The following is a 20,809-nucleotide window of genomic DNA, read 5'->3' on the forward strand; positions in this document are numbered from 1 at the left end:
ACAAGCTTGCGAAAGGTAAAGGGCAAGCATCATTTCCGGATTTTGCAGAAGGGACCAGGAGTTCTGTGTGGACCTTGCCCGTCCCGTATTCTCCCCAGTAGGTGAATGTAGGGCCCAAGCCCCGCGCTGTGATTTTAAGTTCACTCGCTGGGTAAGGTGAGTCACCTTGGGGAGTCCAGGGCTCCCCAGGATTCGGTTAAGGCCACCGTGCCCCACCTGGAGCCCGGCTGGTTATAACATACCCCAGGATCCACAGGGAAGGATTACGTTATGGTTTTTCTGCCTCCCGTAAAAAAGTTCCTGTCTCCCCCTAGAGCCAGGCACACGCCTCCCGAGCCAGACCACGTGTCGCAGGTACGCTTTTTGGCTCTTCCCCTCCCCCGTTCCGTTCCCCTTCCCTCTCAGCCTTAGGTGGCAGGAAAATCCTTTACCTCCGACCAATCCCACTGATGCCGAGCCGCGCGCGCGCGCCAACTCGAGCTCCTTCTCTGTACGTCATTGGCCACCTCCACCTATGCAGAGTGACAGGCAGCTTCGCCGACCTATAGCCGGAGGAGGCGGAGGCCGCTCGGCCCTCCCGAAGCTGCTTTGTTAGGGCTCCCTCGCCGTTCCCCAGCCCGCCGCGCCTCGGCTGCTTTCCACTGCTTTCCCCAGGCCTCGCCGCCGGCGCCTTGCGGGGTGGCAGCGCCGGGACGCGCGGCGCCCTCATCCTTCCAGCCGGGCGCCACGGGCCGGGATGCAGCGCGGGTACCCAGCGTGCTCCTGTTGTCACTCTCCTGCCCAACTCTGAACGCCCCGCTCCTGTATCCGCCGCCTCTGATTGGGCGTCTGGAGGCGGAGCGATTGTCAGGCGACCCAATCGGAGCTCGGTTTCCCACGGGCTCCCGTGGCTCCGCCCCCGAGGCCGCCGGCAGAGGAGCCCTGACAGCTCCCATTGGCAGACGGCGAGCGGGCCGGAGAGCGGCCGGGCCGAGCAGCGCCGCCGCCGTCGGGCGCGCAGCTCTGCAGCGCCGCGAACGCCTCGGCGCCCGCAGCCTCAACAGCCCGGCGTCCCCGCATTGTCCGCGGCCCCGTCGCGGAGATCCGGGACGAGCGTCGCGGGTGAGTACCGCGCTGGAGGGCGCGGGCCGGCTGTCCGAAGCCGCCCCGAGGGACCGCGGTGAGGATGCCCTGAGCCGCTCTGCCCGTGGCGGGCACGTCCTGACCCCCGTCTCCCGCACACTGGGGCTCCCGGCGGGTCCTAGCTCCCCCCGATCGGGCTTTACTCGTATTGTTTTCGTGTTCACACACTTGGAAGGTGAGGAGCTGGCGACGCGGGAGGCTGGAGGAGACATCCCTCGCGCGAGGGAGCTGTCGGGAGGGAGATGAGCTCGAGGCGCCCAGGTGCCCGGTGCCGAATGAAAGTGACAGTGTCCAGACGTTGGCATTCGGTCCTCTCGGCAGCAGGAGGTCGGCGCTGACCTGCGGCGGCGGCGGCACTTTGTATTTGTCGGCTGATTTTTATCAACTTCGGGGAGGGCGTGCGTGTGCGTGCGCGCGCGTGTGTGTCTGTGTGTGTGTGTCTCCGTCCCTGACTTGGGCACCTCCAGGCCTGGGTTTTCGGCGACGTTGCCGGCGCTCACCTTGGCGATCCGCGCCGCCCTCAGGGCCGGACACCCGGGGCGGAGAGCCTGGGGACCGGCACCTAGGGCCGGGGACCCGCGGCTGACCGGGGAGGAGGCATTTAAAGAGACATTCTGCGCGCGCGCAGACAATGGTCCGGGTGCGGGCCCCGGGGGCTGTGCGTGGAGTCCCGGAGCCCGATCCTGATCCCGCCTCGCCCTCTCGCGGGCTCTGCTGCTCCGCTGCTGCTGCGCGGCGCGGCTCATCGCCCGGTGGGGGACCCGCGTGGGGCCCGCTTTTGTTTACAGACCTCGCCATTGGGCTAGAGCCGCGCGCTGCGCTCCCCCGGCCGAGGCTGCAGCCGCGCGCCCCCTCCGAGCTGGGAGAAGTTGGTGCGTGCTGTCAGGTGACGCCCCCTCCCCTGGCCTCCGGGAGAGATGCTACAGGGAAAAGACGACTAGACGGCGCCTTCGCGCCCAGTCCCGCTGCGCGCGGCGACCCCAGGCCCCGTGCACCCAGAGGCGCCTGGTCCAGGCTAGGAGCTCTCCCAGATTGACGGCCGTCGGGGCGCTGACCGAGCTAAGCTCACCGCCCTCCTAGTAGCATCCTCTGGCGTTGCCTCCGGATCAGCCCAGGTTGATTCCGAGCCTGCCTTTTCCTGCGTGCTGGCAAGTCTTGAAGGACGCGCGCGAGCCCTTGGGGACACTGGCCAATCCATGCCCGGTTTTCTGGTACCCACGCGGCCCCGCGGAGCAGCTGTGGGCATCCTTGAGTCCGGGCGGTAGCGATCGGCTTACCCATGCATGCTGACTCCCTGCACACTTTGAGCTGAAGAGGTTGAGAGCCTGGGCGCTGAGATCTGACAAATTCGGGCTTCAGTATCTGCTCAGTGTCACTCGCAAACTGAGTGATCCAGGCCGAGCTACTTAGTCTCCCTGCGTCTCAGTTTCCGAGTCTGTAAAGTGGGGATAATGTGTATTCCCCTTTGTTGGAGGGATGGGGTTGGGGGTTTGAACGACCATAAAAATCGTCAGTTTAGCACACCGACGGCCACAAATGAAACACTGGAATGTTGCTTCCCTTTAGAGGGAATCTTTTCCAGAGGATAGACCGCTGTCTTTCCCTCTTCTGCTGTTCTTTCCTGGCTTCTATTTTATTTTAGAAAGCTCGAAGCACTGTTTTCAGCCTCAAGGATTGTTTTACTTGGCCTCAGGTTTAATTATAGTTATCTAATCGCTTTCAGCTCCTTTTTTCTGTGTTTGAATTTCCATTAGGTTTCAGTTGTTTCTTCTTCCCTCCTTCTTCTGGAGGCAATGCTGAGGCCCAGGCCTGGGTTTGGAGGAGGAAAACTTGTCTAGGTGGGACTCCATTGCCGGTGTAACAAACGAACCAATGGCAGCCGAGCAAAGCGTTCAGCGCCCGGATGGAGGGAGGTTTGAACAAAGAGATACCTGGAGGCAGGGAGGGAACACTTCCTGGTAGAAGTGAAATTTGAGCCAGGTCTTGCGGCAGAAGTTTAGTAAATCTTTGCTTTCTAGAAAATGCTCTTTTGTACCCGGCTGTAAAGAGCCCGGCCAGGGAGGTTGTCTTTGCCTGTAAACACCAAAGTTGCTAAGTAATTATCTTTGAATAGAGGAGAAGTAAACCCAAGGTGGAGGCTGTGGGCTAACCAGGGTAGGTAGAAGGGCGAATTGATTTCATCAAGTGTCTTCAAAATACCATCAATGTGTTTTGACTTGTATTTCCTCTGCCCACCAGCTCAGCCTTGCGAATCTTTTTTTAGGGCAGAGAGGAGTCCGTTTCATACAGAAAAAACAAAAGCAAGAAAAACTCCTCTACAAGCCCTAATGAGAGAGTTGCAAAGAGACAATCTCAGGCTTTAGCTACAAAGTAAGTATTGAGAGAAATGTTTCTAGTTTCAACACCCTTTTGCTGGTTGGGGCAAATCACTGAGCTAGGTCCGGTAACCTGTCCTTTGAACATGGACTTCTGGGGTCTTAGATGGCCCAGAAGAGCATACAGACCAACAGAAACCAGGTGAGGGACTTGTAGTCTGTCCAGGGGGTGCGGGAGCCCCCAGGGAATTCTCCCGATGCCATTCTGCTCCCTGGGCCTGCCTCAGTCACCCCAAGGTGGTGGACTCCCTCTGACAGAAAGAGCCAGTAACGTTATTGCTAGTTATCAATTAATATACGAGATAACCTATTTAATGTTCTCCCAGTGACGATTCTGAGCCTTCTTGCTCTTGTTCTGGGAATTCTCTGGCCCGGAGGGATGCTGAAAGGCAGCTGTGCCCCCTGCTGCCGTCGGGGGATCAAATCAATTGGGGGCCTAGACTTAAAAGGGAGCACGTGGTTCGGAAATCTCATTAGCTGACAATTTAACTCCTCTCTAATGCTCATCTGAGGAGCTGGGACAAAGACTTCCTCTCCTTTCCCTCTGTAAGTTCTCCCTCCCAGCTTCCTTCTCCTCCCCTCCCCCCAGACCTGAAAGGAAGGGCCGCCCTGGTCCAGTCTCCTCCCTGCCAAAATTTGCCAAAATTCCTGCAGTTTCGGGGTGGACTCCTGAACCCCAGGGTTTTATCAGCCCCTGGCCAGAAATCCCTTCCCCAGAGCTTTGTTGAGGGCCTTCTGGGTGTGCTGGTTGGCCGTTGGTTCTTTCCACAAGGAGCTTGTGGTCTGCTGGAGAAACATTTTGTGGGACTGGGCTTTCGTGGACACGAGGAAGGCAGGTGAGGATATAGAGATCGCGTTGAAACTTCCACAGAAGTCAGGGATGGCAGGATGTTCTGTCTGAGCGCGGGAGGGGCGAAGGTGGGAAAGGGAATTCGGTTCCTGTGGGCAATGTCCAGATTCCTGAACAGCGCAGGTAGAGAAAGATCCTTATTTCCACCGTCTCCAGCCATTAGACTCTTGTGTCGAAAACATTGCCTCATGGGGGCCGTGTGTGTTCCTGTTTTCGCCTCCCCGACGTGTGTGTCTAGATACATACACATTTTCCTTTCTAAATTAAGCAGATGGGTAGAGTGTGTGTTTCCGAGTATGTCTGTCTTTTTGTTTATATTTTTCTCAGTACAGGACCAGGAAGAACAGGCCTCAGCAAAATTTTTCAGTTTTTTACAATTCCAGACTTCAGGTCATTTCATCCCTAAGTGTTCAGTTTTCTATAGGTAATCACTCCTGTGTTTCACCAAGAAAGTTCTCATCATGGTAGGCCAAATCACTTACTTAAAAAAAAATTTTTTTTTTTTTTTGTGAAAGATTGAATAAAGGAGGCACTGAAAGATAAAGCAGTCCTCAGCCAGGAACAGAGTGTTTTGAAAATAAAACAACACTCCAGTGTAAAAGGTACGGGATATTAATAGGTAGGTGGGTTTTTTCCTTCTAGCCCCTTCCCCACGCCTGTCCCTTCCTTCCCAGCCCTTCCAGCATAAGACTTTCACTGTTCCTGAAGTCTCCAGGGACCTCATTAAGAAATTCATAAAGGTCTAGACTGTGGTTACAGAAAGATTCCTCCTGTGCTTGTGTGAGATTCTTCTAGAAGACCTTGGAGCTCTTTTGCTCGCTGAGGAGGCTCCTCCCTGGTGGGCCGAGGCTGAGCCCAGAGGCTCGCATTCCCCTGCAGGTGGGGTCTCAGTTCATTGAAACGGTAGCAGAAGTGAGTGGAGGGGTGCCCCACACTGTCACGATACAGGACGCGGACAATTGTTGCTTCCAAAGCGTGTGGAACAGAGTGATGATGCCGGGAGGAGCTCCGTGGGAGGAAGGTTCTTTTCAGCTGAGTGCATGGAGCGTTACAGAATGGGCCAAGGTCCTTTGAGTTCTGGTGCTGTCACAGAGTTCCTTTCCCTAGAAGGACACTTGGATGCTATTGGGGGGGTGGGGGTCCTGGAATCTTGCGGCCTTCCAGCAAAACCCAAGTGTGAAACGAAAGGCACTGTATGCTTTTCTGCCCAGCGCCACTATGGATTTACGAATGAGGGGGGTTTTAACAAAAGCCACCTGTATTATTTAACTTCAGTATCTGCCCTCACAGAACGTGAATTTATTAAAGACCAACAGATCGGGGCGCCTGGGTGGCTCAGTGGGTTAAAGCCTCTGGCTTCAGCTCAGGTCATGATCTCAGGGTCCTGGGATTGAGCCCCGCATCCCCGCATCGCATCCATCGCATCCATAGCATCATCCATAGCATCGGGCTCTCTGCTCAGCAGGGAGCACCCCCCCACCTGCCTCTCTGCCTACTTGTGATCTCTGTCTGTCAAATGAATAAGTAAAATCTTAAAAAAAAATAAAGACCAACAGATCAGTATGCAGATGTGAGAGGAATTGAGTGGTTGGAAGACAGTGGACCTGGGTGCTCTGCCCCCTCCCCCCATTACCACCTGCTTTGGTCTGGGATGGGCTGAGAGATTAGGCTATGGAGGTTCAGTTGCTTTTCCTTAAAAACCCCAAACACTGTTATGTCCACGGAGGAGACAGGATATTCTGCAGAAGGAACCTGTCTTGGCAATCCTGCAGCCCAGAGCTGTCCTGTCTTCCCACTTGCCCTCGCCCTCCTTCCTCCTTGGCCGGGAGCTGCTAACCTTGTAAATAGAGATCAGTTCTGGTTCCTCTTCCTGGATTCCTCTGTCCTCTGCCAAGGTGATAATGACTCTGGAAGGCCACCAGGTCAGCTCTGGGGGAGGGGGAGGTTGGGGTCCCAGAATGGGTCTGGGAATTCTCTTTGTGAAATTATTGGGACCATGGACATGGAGTCTGGAGTTTCCTACCCTTTGCTTTTCAGAAAGAGAGTGGAGGTGGGGTTCATGGCCACAGGTTGAATCTGAGGGGCCCTGAGGAGGGGGGGTAGGGTCTGTCTTGCCTTCCCTTTCCCCCAGCCACGTTGGAGGCCTCCGACATCTTTAGGATTCCAGCCCAAAGCCTGACCAGCTCAGGCGTCTTGGGATCCAAGGGATAAGATCTCTTGACCCCACCTTGTCCCCTGGGCTGGGTGGAGAGTGCGGTCCCTGGCGGGTGAGTGAAGATACCCAGCGGAGAGGTCTGGGAGCCTGTGGAAGCCTCTGGAACTCATCAGCCAGGTTTGGGCAGCATTCTAGAGACTCAGAACTGTGGGTTTATTCTTGTTGTGAACTTCTTATGTGGATTTTGGGGTTTTTGGACTTAAAAGGAGCCTGACCCAACTGAAGTAACGTGTTAGTTTTTACCTTTTTTTTTTCCCCCCAAATGTGCTTGTCCTTCTCCTCCCAGGACATGAGGATGTCCTTGGTAAGTGAGGACACTGAGCAGGCCGTAGGCCCCCTGGGTTCTGAGACCTGCGGGGGCCATGGGGACCCCTTTCCCTGCTCCCCGGGTCCCGAGGACACTCCTGTTGTGCCTCTTACCTATGGTCCTGATCAGATTTACCATCTGATACCCTCATAAGCGCTCTACTTTAGCTATCCAGAATCAAGTCCCAGGTGTCCGAGTTGTGACTCTTGTGATGTCTGAAATCACAAATTCTGCTGCGTTCTGGAGGTGGGCTGTGTGTTGACCTTCACTCTTCCGCGATTAATGTGTGTTTATTTATTTTTTATTTATTTTTATTTATTTTTATTTTTTTTTAAAAGATTTTATTTATTTATTTGACAGAGAGAAAGATCACAAGTAGACAGAGAGACAGGCAGAGAGAGAGGGGGAAGCAGGCTTCCCGCTGAGCAGAGAGCCCGATATGGGGCTCGATCCCAGGACCCTGAGATCATGACCTGAGCTGAAGGCAGTGGCTTAATCCACTGAGCCACCCAGGTGCCCCTATTTTTTATTTTTTATTGTTTTGAAGATTTTATTTATTTGACAGAGAGAGAGAGAGAGAGAGAGGAAGGGAAGCAGGCTCCCTGCTGAGTGGAGAGCCCGATGTGGGGCTCGATCCCACAACCCTGAGATCATGACCTGAGCTGAAGGCAGAGGCTTATCCTATGGAGCCACCCAGGCACCCCCAATGTGTGTTTAAACAGGGGTCCATTGTTGGGGGGGCATGGAGAGTTCCATATGTACTTTCTTTCATCTGAAATGTCCTTTGGATCCCACTGTTCTTAGGTCTTTTTTTTTTTTTTAAGATTTTATTTATTTATTTGATAGAGAGAGAGAGAGATATCACAAGTAGGCAGAGAAGCAGGTGTTGGGGGGGAGAAGCAGGCTCCCCGCTGAGCAGAGAGCCCGATGCGGGGCTCGATCCCAGGACCCCGGGATCACGACCCAACCTGAAGGCAGAGGCTTAACCCACTGAGCCACCGAGGTGCCCCCATTATTAGGTCTTTTGAATAGTCTTGCCATGGGGAAGCTGGGACCAGAGGATGGTTCTTACGCTCTGCCGTCCAGAGGGCTGGGGCTTTGTATGCGTTTCTTGTTCTCTCAAGGATCTAACATACATTTCCAGTTTGCTTTAATCTGGATGCAGTCTCTGGCTCAAATATATTTAAATCACAGTTTTACTCAGCGATGGGAGTCCAGTTGTAATTTTTTCCCCCGCCGCCAAGCGTATTCTTCTTTCATCCATGTTCTTAAACTCTGGGAATATGCCAAGTTTGATTTCTTTCTAAAAAACGAGGTGTAAATAACTCCATCTAGCACTGACGAACTCCTGGAACAGGCGAGCTTCCACGAAAAGCGTTTTGTTCCCATCCCTTTCTGCTCCCGCCCACTCCTGTACTCTCCAGAAATGATCACTTCTTGTTCACTTTTGTTTTTTTGTTCTGGTCGCTGTCTTTGTATCTCTAAATAATGTGCTAGTACCGCTTGAATTTATCTACTCTCTGCTGGGATACAGGACCCATTAGCTGCTTCGTTGCTTCCTGCTGCCTTCCTTCTTTCTCCAGATTTTTGATGGTTACATTATAGTTCTTATGTTGATCATTCTTCAGGCTCTGTTACGCCTGTAGATCTCTAATTTAGCTGCGTCAACTGAAGACTGACTTTTTTTTTTTTAAGATTTTATTTATTTATTTGACAGACAGAGATCACAAGTAGGCAGAGAGGCAGGCAGAGAGAGAGGAGGAAGCATGCTCCCTGCCGAGCAGAGAGACCGACACGGGGCTTGATCCCAGGTCCCTGGGACCGTGACCTGAGCTGAAGGCAGAGGCTTTAACCCACTGAGCCACTGAGACGCCCCCCATGTAGAAGCTTTTAAGTTTGATATAGACCCACTTTATTTTTGATTCTGCTGCTTGTGCTTTTAGACGCGATTTCCAGAAGATCATTACCAAGCCCCATGTCAAGGAGCTGTCTTACTTATGTTTTCTTCTAGGAGTGTCGTGGTTTCCGCCTTACACTTAAGTCTTTAATGCATTTCAAGTTAATTTTTTTTAAGGATTTTATTTATTTATTTGACAGACAGAGAGAGATCACAAGTAGGCAGAGAGGAAGCAGAGAAAGAGAGGGAAGCAGGCTCCTTGTAGAGCAGAGAGCCCAATGTGGGGCTCCACCCAGAACCCTGAGATCATGACCTGAGCCAAAGGCAGAGGCTTAACCCACTGAGCCACCCAGGTGCCCCTCAAGTTAATTTTTGAGAGTGGTATAAGAGAGGGGTCAAGTTTCATTCTTTAGCATGTGAATATCCAATTTTCCCAGCACCATTTATTGAAGAGACTGTCTTTTCTTTCTTGAATATTCTTGGCTCCCTTTGATTTCACACTTAAAAAAAGAACAATAGTCTGTTTACTTAAAAAACTCTGTGTATGATTCAGTCATTTATTTATCAAAGCTACATGAAGGAAATATATGCAGAGTAATTAGAAAGTGAGCTGTCTTTGGGCATCAGCTTTTGGGCTTAAATTTCTGCTGGGTGATATTTCCTATTGTGTTATATGTTAGGACAGAAGTTCTTAACTGAGGGTGGTTTTGCTCGCCAGGGGACCTTTGGCAATGTCTGGAGATATTTTTGGTTGTCACGTTGGGGAGGTTATACTGGTATCTATCTAGATATAAGGAGATACTGGGCATCTAGAGGCTGACCCTTCGTGATGCACAGGACAGTCCCTAGAAGAAAGAATTATCTGGTTGGTAGTCAGTAGTACTGAGGTTGAAATTCAAAAGACGCAAATTCAAAAGACACAATACTGCATTCAAAAGACACAAAAACTATGAACACATATTCAAATTTCTTGGGAAAGGAGTTTAAGTTTCCTAGATATTTGGAAACGAGATGTCAGATCAATAATGAATAATCTGAAGCATCAGGTTATTTTGGTTATTATTTTAGTTGGAATAAATTAATAAGGTATCCTTTTTAGGATAGAAGGGTCTTTTTGTTGTTGTTGTTGTTGTTGTTGTTTTTTAGAGGGAGGAGAGAAGGGACAGAGGGAGAGAGAATGAGAATCTTAAGCAGGCGCCACGTCCAGCGATCAGTCCCACAACCCTGAGATCAAGACCTGAGCCGAAACCAGGAGCTGGGACACTGAGCTGCCTGAGCCACCCAGGCGCTCCTAGGATAGAAGGTTTTAAAAATTGGATAATAAACAGATGAAGACTGCAACCCAAGAAAGAAAATTGGATAATAATTTCAGGGGTTTTGAGCTTCTCAGTGATTGAGAAATTCACCCACTTAATGACTGCCTAGTAGTGCTAATAACAATGTAACAAACGGCTTGTCCTTAGCCCTGGGCTTGGCGGTGGTTAACCTTACGGGAGGAGCAGTCTTCGCAGTCTGATCATTCCAGTGTTACTCCTCCTAAGTAAAGCTCCTAAGTTCATGCAGCATTAAAGACATTTTCAGAAGAAAAGTCCCATGCAAGATCCACTGTGACATTTTAGAAAAATTTTTTGAATGTTAGAGTAATTAGCTCATCTTGAAATCTCTGATTAGAAATCATCATTTCAATCTATGAATATCAATTGAACTTTAACATGGTGTCGTAATTAAAAAATGAAAACCTCATAGCTGGTTTTCATTAATTAATAATTTAATAGTGTATTTTTTTTTTTTTAAAGATTTTATTTATGTGAGAGAGAGCATGAGCGGGGTTGGGGGCGGGTAGGGGCAGAGGGAGACAGACAAGCAGACTCTCCACTGATTGGGGGGGGCTCGATCCCAGGACTGCAAGATCATGTCCCAAGTCGAAGGCGGATGTCTGAGCCACCAGGCACCCCAACAATCTATTGTTTTTGAGTTGATTTAAAAAAATTCATCCTGGGGGCGCCTGGGTGGCTCAGTGGGTTAAAGCCTCTACCTTCGGCTCAGGTCATGATATCAGGGTCCTGGGATCGAGCCCCACATTGGGCTCTCTGCTCAGCGGGGGGCCTGCTTCCCCTCTTCTCTCTCTGCCTGTCTCTCTCTGCCTGCCTCTCTGCCTATTTGTGATCTCTGTCTGTCAAATAAATAAATAAAATCTTAAAAAAAAATTATGAGTTTTTTTTTTTTTTCCTCTTCCTTTTCCTCCCTCCTGACAGTTAAAGTTTAATGTGGGGATTGAATCTGCCTACAGCCTTGGTCCTGGGCAAACCATCCAAATTGCCTTAAAGAAAAAGATTGCTGGGAGCCTGTCATTACGGGGTTTCAGCTTGCTTTGAGTAAAAACACCCATGATGTCGGGGTCCTGGGATCGATCCCCACATGGGGCTCCCTGCTCAGAGGTAAGGATGCTTCTCCCTCTCCCACTCCCCCTGCTTGTGTTCCCTCTCTCGCTGTCTCTCTCTCTCTGTCAAATAAATAAATAAAATCTTAAAAAAAAAGTTAAAAAAAAAGAACACCCAGATGTCCTCTCTCTTCGAGGAAATGGGGTTTAAAACCAAATGGACGTATTCATAAGGTATTGCTAGTTAACATTAGGAACTTGGAGTCTCCTTGCCAAAGACAGAGGGATCTAAGTTAACGGCCCATTCTTTATATCAGGACTAGTTAACAGCTTATTAGAGTGAGAAGGGCTAAAATTATGGACAGCCTCTGAATTTTAATTGTGCTAATCCATGCCGTCTCAGCCTGTGATACAGCGGTTCTGGGTCCCAAGTCAGGAAGAGTGAATTTATGGTCCTCCTAGCAACTAGCATCTAGCAATGTAGAGTGCCTGAACTTTATTAGGGGGGCATGGAGCCTGCCCCCCAACATCTGGGGGCCCAGCCCACAGCCACGACAGCTAAGAGTCACAGGGGCTCGGGGAGACGGGTTCCAGGAGCATAAAATATGGACTTGGTTGCTATGTTAAGGTTGTTAGAAAACCATACATGATTCGGGGGAAAATGGAACTCTCTCAAGGAAATATTAAGGTACAGTTTTTCCTTTTGGAAAGTTACTTTCTGGAACTCAGACATGGAGAGCTTAATTAGGACTCGAGGCAGGTTGCATAGTTTCATATCCTAAGGATTGCAACAGCCTCTGTGGGTCAGATCTTTGAATTTCCTCCTTTAATGAGAAGAATATCTCTGACATCTAGCTCTGTTGAAATGGTTAATGGCTTTTGATCACCTGGGTTCATCTTTTTTCATTTTTCCCAGACAGTCCATGGGTACCCCCCCACCCCCACTTTTTTTTGGTCTGTCTCTGATTCTTCCCAAATATCTCATCAGTGCCTTTTTTCTCCTTTTAAAAAATTTATTATTATTAATTAATTAATTTGAGAGACAGAGATCATAAGTAGGCAGAGGGGCAGGCAGAGAGAGGAAGGGAAGCAGGCTCTCTACTGAGCAGAGAGCCTGATGCGGGGCTGGATCCCAGGACCCTGAGATCATGACCTGAGCTGAAGGCAGAGGCTTAACCCACTGAGCCACGCAGGCACGCCCCCCCGTTTCTCCTTTAATTACAAAGTATTTCTCTTAATTACATCGGGTACCAATAATGAAAACTATGTAGCCAAAATACCAACAAGAAGTATCTTTCAGTATTGACATTGGAGAGAGACTTCCTTTCTTATGAAGCTTTTGCAGTGAGTAGGGTTCCTTTGACAATCAGAAAAACCGTGCTGATTAAATCCACATTCACCTTTGGGTTGGTGGTGGGCAGTGGGAAACTTAATCTCCCAAGTCATATTTTCTTGTTCCATAATCCACTTACACATGGGGATTAATAGCAAAGTGCTGCTCTCTAGGACCTGGACAATGGGAAGAATAGAGAATATTGTGGATTCTGGCCGGAGTGAGCAAAGATGAGAAAGCCTGTAGGGCGGCCCGAAGCCCAGTGATTAAACATCAATGGAAGGATTAGCCCCATTGTTGACAGATCCTTTCAGGCTAGGATTGAACCCAGACCCTCAGTCATTAGAAAGTTGTTGACTTTGTAGTGGACCGCATCCCTTTCTTTAGAAGGCTTCCCCAGAGACAGTGGTCTTACAGCCACAGTTCCCAACATGGCTGTGCCTTTTGACCTCAGTTTTTTTTTTTTTTTAAGATTTTATTTATTTATTTGACAGACAGAGAGAGATCACAGTAGGCAGAGAGGCAGGCAGAGAGAGAGAGAAGGAAGCAGGCTCCCCGCTGAGCAGAGAGCCCGATGCGGGGCTCGATCCCAGGACCCTGAGATCACGACCTGAGCCGAAGGCAGAGGCTTAACCCACGGAGCCACCCTGGCGCCCCTTGACCTCAGTTTTTTCCCCTACGATTGCCTCCTTGTCCATGAACTGTCTGGTCTTCTCTGAAGGGTCCTAGCAGGGATGATTTTCAGGTCAAGTTTAATTCGTGTCTGTGTTCGTATTTTAGGGCTGCCGCAAGAAGTCCTTCAGACTGGTTGTCTTAAGATGGTAGAAGTGTCTTGTCTCATAGTCTGGTTGCTAGAAGCCCCAAATCCAGGTGTTGGCGGGGCCACGCTGCGTCCAGAGGCTGTCAGGGAAGGGTCTTTTCTTGCTTCTTCCAGCCTCTGCGGGGCCCGGGTGTTCCTGGGCTTGTGACAGTATGACTCCCAATCCCAGCCTGCTTCTTCACACAGCGCTTGTGTCTTGGGGCTGAGTGTCTGTGTCTAGCTCTCCTTCTGACTCTCCTTCTGTCTCTCCTGACACCAGCTATTGGATGTAGGGCCTGTCCTTGTCCATATGACCTTATTCTCACTTGATTAGATCTGCAAAGACCTGGTTTCCAAATAGGGTCCTATTCATAGGTGCTAGCGGTTAGGACTTAAAACATGTCTTTTTTTTTTTTTTTTTTGGGTGGGGCGGGGGGACGCAGTTTAACCCACAGGAGTGTCCACGCAGTACTGCATGAGACTGTTCAAAGCAGCGAAGGACACGCACTGTGGATGTGCACTTACTGCTAAGACATTAGGTTTTCCGAAGCTGATGTGTCACCATGTATCTATTATTATCTATTAATCGATTGATTATTTACCAAAGTAGACTCTATGCTCTACGTGGGGCTTGAACTCAGGATCCCAAAATCAAGGGTGCCTGGGTGGCTCAGTGGGTTAAACCTCCACCTTTGGCTCAGGTCATGATCTCAGGGTCCTGGGATTGAGTCCCGCATCGGGCTCTCTGCTCAGCAGGGAGTCTGCTTCCCCCTCTCTCTCTGCCTACTGCTCTGCCTACATGTGATCTCTCTCTCTGTCAAATAAGTAAATAAAATATAAAAAGAAAAAAAAAGTTCCCCAAATCAAGAGTCACATGCTGTACGGACAGAGCCAGCCAGGTGCCTCTGTGTCAACATGAGTGCAGACTTTTTTTTTTGGTTAAATATTTTGTTTATTTATTTGTCAGAGGGAGAGAGAGAGAGAGCGAGCGAGTGTGCGCGCACAGGCAGGGGGAGTGGCAGACAGAGAGAGAAGCAGGCTCTTTGGAGCCACCAATGCATCCTGAGTTCAAATTTTTTTTTTAAAGATTTATTTATTATTTATTTTGACAGAGAGAGATCACAAGTAGACAGAGAGGCAGGCAGGCGGAGAGAGAGAGAGAGAGAGAGAGAGAGAGAGAGAGAGAGAGAAGCAGGCTCCCTGTCAAGCAGAGAGCCCGATGCGGGACTCAATCCCAGGACCCTGAGATCATGACCTGAGCCAAAGGCAGCGGCTTAACCCACTGAGCCACCCAGGCGCCCCCTGAGTTCAAATTTTCAAAGGTCCTTTGGTCCCAGCCCTGCTTTCCCCATTTCATCTCTCAAGACTGTTTTCCTGGGGCACCTGGGTGGCTCAGTGGGTTAAAGCCTCTGCCTTCAGCTCAGGTCATGATCCCAGGGTCCTGGGATGGAGCCCCGCATCGGGCTCTCTGCTCAGCCAGGAGCCTGCTTCCTCCTCTCTTTCTGCCTGCCTCTCTGCCTACTTGTGATCTCTGTCTGTCAAATAAATAAATAAATAAATAAATAAATAGAATAAAAAAAAAAAAAAGACTGTTTTCTCAAATAGTTTGAGCCAGTGAAACAGAAGTCCCTTTTTTCCTGGGTTATATCCTATCCTATCCTTTTTCCTTCCTTCCTTCCTTCCTTCCTTCCTTCCTTCCTTCCTTCCTTCCTGTGTGTTGCTCCCGTGGTCTCTGCATCTGGGCCTTTCCCATTGTTACTTGTCAGATCTCCCTCTTCTTCCAGGTCTGGTTGGAATCCACCATCTTCATGCACTTTCCTTGGTGTCCTAATGCCCAAGGGCTCTTTCAGACGTATTTTCAGAGTCTACCTTGTGTCTCAGTGACCTCTTCTTGGACTGCAAACTCTTCGAAGTTTGGCTCTCAACCGAATCTATTGTGGCTTTGACTGCAGCACCACTGTGGAGCAGCTTGACTATGTTTGGATAAACTCGCCCCCGGGTTTCGGCAGCAGCAGTCAGTATATGGGCACTGTGCGGGGGTCATTGCCAAGACGGTGGGCCGTGGAGGGTGGCCGCCAAGACATAAGCCCAAAGCAAGAAAGGTCTGTACTCAGGAGAGACGGGTGACAGGCAAATTCTGTGAGGATCCACTGGCAAGAGGAAGGTGTCTTAGTTGCTGGTAAGCGGTCTTCTGCTGGGATGACTCTGATGCTGTCGTGGGAGCCAAAATTAGACAGCCCGCGTTCTGGGGCAGGGGAAAGATGGGTGGGCTGGTGTCTTCGTTCAGGCCACGGTATAACGAAATGTCACAGACTGTGGATTAAACAAACGTCTATTTCTCTTAGTCTAGAGGCTGGAAGTCCTGAGATCAGGGTGCCCTCGTGGCTGATTCATGGTAAGGGCTCTTCTCCTGGTTACGTCTTCTTATACTTCCCTCCTTTCCGTGGTGCATGCATTCTCAGAGAGATCCCCCGTTTCATTTTCTTTTTATTGGTTCCTCTGAGGGGCCTCTACCCTCCTGACGTCATCAAAACCCGATAATCTACCCAGCTTCCAAATACCATCCCACTGGGGATTAGATCTTCACCACGTAGTTTTTGGAGGATGCAGACCTTCGGTCCATGGCACTGAGCAGGCACCCAGGTACGCAGTTTGGAACCAGGAGAGAAAGAGAAACCAGAAAAGCCCAGATCTAAGAGCCTTGTGCCAATATGCCTTTGATTCCAAGGTGAGGTCTTGGGGACCTGGGCTTAGTTAAAGCGTACTGGGGTTGGGCCTGGGCAGCCCAGGACCCCGTAGCCTGCAGGTGGATGGGGAGAATTTGTGCCTGGAAAATCATGGAAGATCTAAGCAGTGGGGCAGGGAAAACAGTGAAGGGCGGAAGTGTGTGGTCTTCGGAGAATGCCCTTTGGCTGGTAGGTAGGATTTCTCAAGGACACAAGCCCAGAGGGATACCGAGAGCGGAAAGGCGATCTTCATGGAGGGGGCGATCTTCACGGAGGGGTGCCTTGGAGCTTGGTTCGAGGCTTGTGGTGGGTGTCGGGTTGAGGGCACAGTGTTCAGTGCATGTGACCCCAGAGGGACAGATGAGGGCGGCTGGTTCCGGGGAAAGTGAGTGCGTCACTGGCTGAGATGTGAGGAGGGTCCTTGAATGACTGCTTCGGCATCCTGGAACGACTTTTCTGGGCATGCGACTTTTCTGGGCATGCGGGGCTTCTAAAGGGAGTTTGCAATGCAAACAGATCAGATTGGTCTTTAAAATGCCTTTTTATTGGGGTGCCTGGATGGCTCACTCGGATAAGCATCTGATCCTTGATTTTGGCTCCCGTCACCATCTCAGGGTTCTGAGATCAAGCCCTGCATTGGGCTCTGCGTCGGATATTGGCGTGTTCTCTCTCTCTCCCTCTGCCCCTCCCCCCTTCAAACAAATTAAATAAAAGAAATAAAATGTATTTGTATTTACTGCATGATGATTGTGAGAACAAGCAAGTACATTTAGAAGGAGACATTCTCCCACATTCCTACTGTAGGAACACGTTGGTTGCTTTGGGTTTTCTCTGTTCCTTCTTATCCGTAATTGTTGCATCCTTTTTACGTATTTGTAACTCTTGCTTAGATACGGCTTTGTATTTTGTTTCTTTTCACATAATCCTGTGTTGTCAACATGGGCAGTTTCGAATGCAGCGTCCCCAACTTGTCATTTACGGTGATCACACACCCCAGCGTGCCCATCATTTACTTAACATTTTCCTATAATTGAATATTTATGCTGTAGCTTTTTATCACTATTTTAAATGCTTTTTTTTTGAAGTTCTTTAAGTATATAGTGCTTTTCTTTCTTTTTTCTCTTTTAAAGATTTTATTTGTTTGACACACAGAGATCACAAGTAGGCAGAGAGGCAGGCAGAGAGAGAGGAAGGGAAGAAGGCTCCCTGCTGAGCAGAGAGCCCCATGCGGGGCTCCATCCCAGGACCCTGAGATCATGACCTGAGCAGAAGGCAGAGGCTTAACCCACTGAGCCACCCAGGCACCCCTCTTTCTTTCTTTTTTAAAACTTATTTTTTTTCAGGGTAAATTCCCAAGATGTGGTATTTGTATTAAACACTACATTTAAAAGAAATGCATTGAGCTGCCTGCTCAGCCGAGAGCCTGCTTCTCCCTGCCCCGCCCCGCCACTCCCTCTGTCAAATAAATAATTCATTTAAAAAAATGGCTGTTAATTTGAATTGTCAAACTGCCTTCCAGAAGTCTTGATCTGTTCATATATATGAGCATATTGGACTCACCACAGCCCAACCATCACTGGCTCTTAATTATTTATTTTGTTACTGTTCTTCCAATCTCTCTCTTCCCTCTGCTTTTGGAAGGGTGGACTTTTTGCATTTATTATTTCCAACATTGTTTTAAACTTTTAGAAAACACTGTTGTGGGCTTCTCTGTTAAATCCTTAGCACACCCTGGGACAAAACAAATAAACAAAATAAAACGAGGAATAGCTTCCTTTGGATGCCTCCTCTGTGAGACGGTGAGGTTGAAGGTCTCCGTAGCTTCCGGCGCCTGGAGTCAGACATGATTGTTCTGGGTTGGTTTTTTCTTTTCTTTCTTTCTTTCTTTCTTTTTTTTTTTTTTTTTAAGATTTTATTTATTTCTTTGACAGAGAGAGAGAGAGAGATCACAAGCAGGCAGAGAGGCAGGCAGAGAGAGAGGGGGAAGCAGGCTCCCCACTGAGCAGAGAGCCCGATGCGGGGCTCCATCCCAGGACCCTGAGATCATGACCTGAGCCGAAGGCAGAGGCTTAACCCACTGAGCCACCGAGGCGCCCCGGGTTGGTTTTTCTTAATTGTGTTTAGAGACTTTATTTATTTATTTATTTTTAGAGTTGCTTTAGGTTCACGTCCAAATTGAGCAGAAAGTTCAGAGAATTTCTGTGCCTCCTGTCCCCAGATACGCACAGCCCACCCTGGAATCAGCATCCCCCAAAGGACTGTGTTTGTCATGTTTGTTGCCCTTGATGAACGGGTGCTGATGCCTCTTGGTCACCCAGGGTCCGGAGTTCACATTTCGGTTCACTCTTGGTGTTGCGCGTTCTGGGCTTGGACAAACGTGTAACGATGTGTACCCCATTAAAGTATCGGGCAGAATAGTTCCACTGCCCCGACAATCCTCCATGCTCGGCCTGTGCCTTTCTCCCTCACCCCCTTGCCCCTGGCCACCATGGATTGTTTACCGTCTCCACAGTTTTGCCTTTTCTAGAATGTCATGCAGTTGGATTGCGGCTGGTTTCGAGGAGGCATCACTCTTAGAGTCACTCCTTGGGAGTTTCTCCCCACTGTTTCCTGCCCTTCCATCGTGGTTGCCTCTAGACTGGGACTTTAGTCAGAAGGTGTGATGCAGCCCTGCAAACCAGGACTCCTCTGTGATACCTGGGCTGAGGAATGTCACCTGAGCCTTTGCTGTAGCTCTCATGATGGTGCCAAGAGAAGGACAGGCGCCCGGCATCTGAGAGCCTGGGTTCCGGCCTCCACTTTTGAGCTGGTTGACCTTGGTGTATCCACTTCCCTTCCTGAGGCTGACCTCGTCTGTTCCTTCGGTGGGAAGCAGGGCCCACTCTCGGCTTCTAGAGGTGACATAGATACAAGGTTGCCTGGCCTTTGTCAGTCAGCCCCAGAGGAAGGCACAAAAGTCCCTCGGGAGATCCTGGACAGCCTTCCTCTCGACGGAGAAGTGAATTGTTGGGGAGTTGCTCCTCGAAGGAGATGGAGGTCGGCCTCCCCGAGTCTCCCGCTGATGGCCCCTGGGGCCTCAGAGTGTGACCGGATTTGGCGATGAGGCCCTTAAGGAGGTGGCTAAGTCAGAGTGACGCTGTCCCGTCGGCCCTAACCCAGCCGGCCTGAGGCGTCCTCATGAAGTAGAGGGAACGTGGACACAAGAAGGCAGTGGGATGCTTGAGCGGAGGACAGACACCATGACCAGGCCTCTAGCTGCCAGGTGAGGCGAGAGGCCTTGGAGGGAACCAGGCTGATGGCCCTCGGGCTGGGGCTGCCGGCCTCCAGGACTGTGAGGATATAAATCTCGGTTGCTGAAGCCTTGCACTTTGTGGGGTTGTGTTACGGCCGCCCTGGGAAGCGAACGCGGGACGAGAATATGCATTTATCCCCCCTTCCCCACCTCTTCTCATTTTCTGTGTCTCTGCACTGTCCCTTCTGAGCATTTCTTAAATTTTTTTTTTTTAATTTATTTATTTGACAGAGAGAGAGATCACAAGTTGGCAGGGAGGCAGGCTCCCCGCTGAAGAGAGAGCCTGATGCAGGGCTCAATCCCAGGATCCTGAGATCATGAGCTGAGCTGAAGGCAGAGGCTTAACCCACCGAGCTACCCAGGCGCCCCTGTTCTGAGCTTTTCTTATTGGACTTACCCCGGGGAGTTCATGGGACGTGCGGATTGGCCGCAGTCTTGAGTTTTATACTCTCTTATGGGCCAAGAATGAGTAGTCTTTTTTTTTTGTTTGTTTTCTTTACAAGTCAATAATTAATACTTTCATAAATGGCATCTATGACTGACCGTTATCCTGGCTCCCTTTTATCCATCCTGATCCTTGTGCTGGGCCTTTTTTGCTACTTCACACGTTTCCGTTCGAAAGTCCCTGCAGGTGGGCGTCACCGTCCCATTTTACAGATGAGAGAGTAGGGAAGCGGCGCGAGCAGATGGCGTGGGCAAGGCCACGCGACGTGGGTCTTGTGGCTCCCTGAAAACCAGGCTCACTGGCTGATGATGGCACCTGGGTGGCTTGGGGGGTGGGGGGCCTGGGGATTGGCCAACTGCCCCCACGTCCCCGTCCCAGGCCACTGCCTTCCCCACCCCCTCTCCTGAGCAGCTCGGAGTGCCCACGTGACCCCATTCCATGGGAGCAGACTGTTCATGGAACAAGCCCCCCCCCGCATTCGCTTTTCTCCTCTCATTTAATGCAATCCAATAGCTCCGAGAACTCTGTCAAAGGTATTTTATTTAGGCCAGGCCATTTAAGAATGGGAGAAATTTCCTGTTGAGAGGTTTTATATATGTGGTGTGTGTGTGCTCCTGCAGGCAAATGGGTGTTTAAGTGCGTGTGAGGCGAAGTACAGCAGACTCCGGAAGTCTGGGGACCACTTAGGTCTGTAACCCTCACTCTCACACCAGCTGTCCAGCTCTGTGAGGCCTTCTGGGTTTCCCATTTACGGGCCCTTTTACTGTTATGACACCTGTTTAAATCTGGTGTTGCCATCACGGGAGGCCTGCTGGGTGGCTGCCTCGAGCGGCCCGACGTGGGCAGGCCGCAGCTCCCGCCCCTTCTTGTGGAAAATCCATTTTTGGTGTTCTGTTTCAGGGAGAAAGGCATAAAAAATATTTTCTAGGACTCCTCCCCCCTTTCCTGCTTGCGGCTAGGATTTCAGCCTTTGACAGTGGAGGCCAGATCTCGCTGGAAACAAAGGCAGCACTAATCGGAACGTTGTCGTCTGCGCATTTCTTTTTGGAAACAAGATGGTCTTTTAAA

General features: G+C 50.2%; 1 protein-coding gene across 1 annotated transcript in view; it reads left to right on the forward strand.

The window, feature by feature from the left end:
* Positions 1–934: 934 nt before the first annotated feature.
* The window catches only part of TIAM1 (TIAM Rac1 associated GEF 1), a 383,611-nt gene continuing 363,736 nt past the window's right edge, over positions 935–20,809 (forward strand). The window contains 1 exon segment of the mRNA XM_047721169.1: positions 935–1,101. The gene's annotated coding sequence lies outside the window, so the exon portion shown is untranslated.

This window comes from Lutra lutra, chromosome 1, assembly GCF_902655055.1.
Source record: "Lutra lutra chromosome 1, mLutLut1.2, whole genome shotgun sequence".
Classification (NCBI taxonomy): domain Eukaryota; kingdom Metazoa; phylum Chordata; class Mammalia; order Carnivora; family Mustelidae; genus Lutra; species Lutra lutra.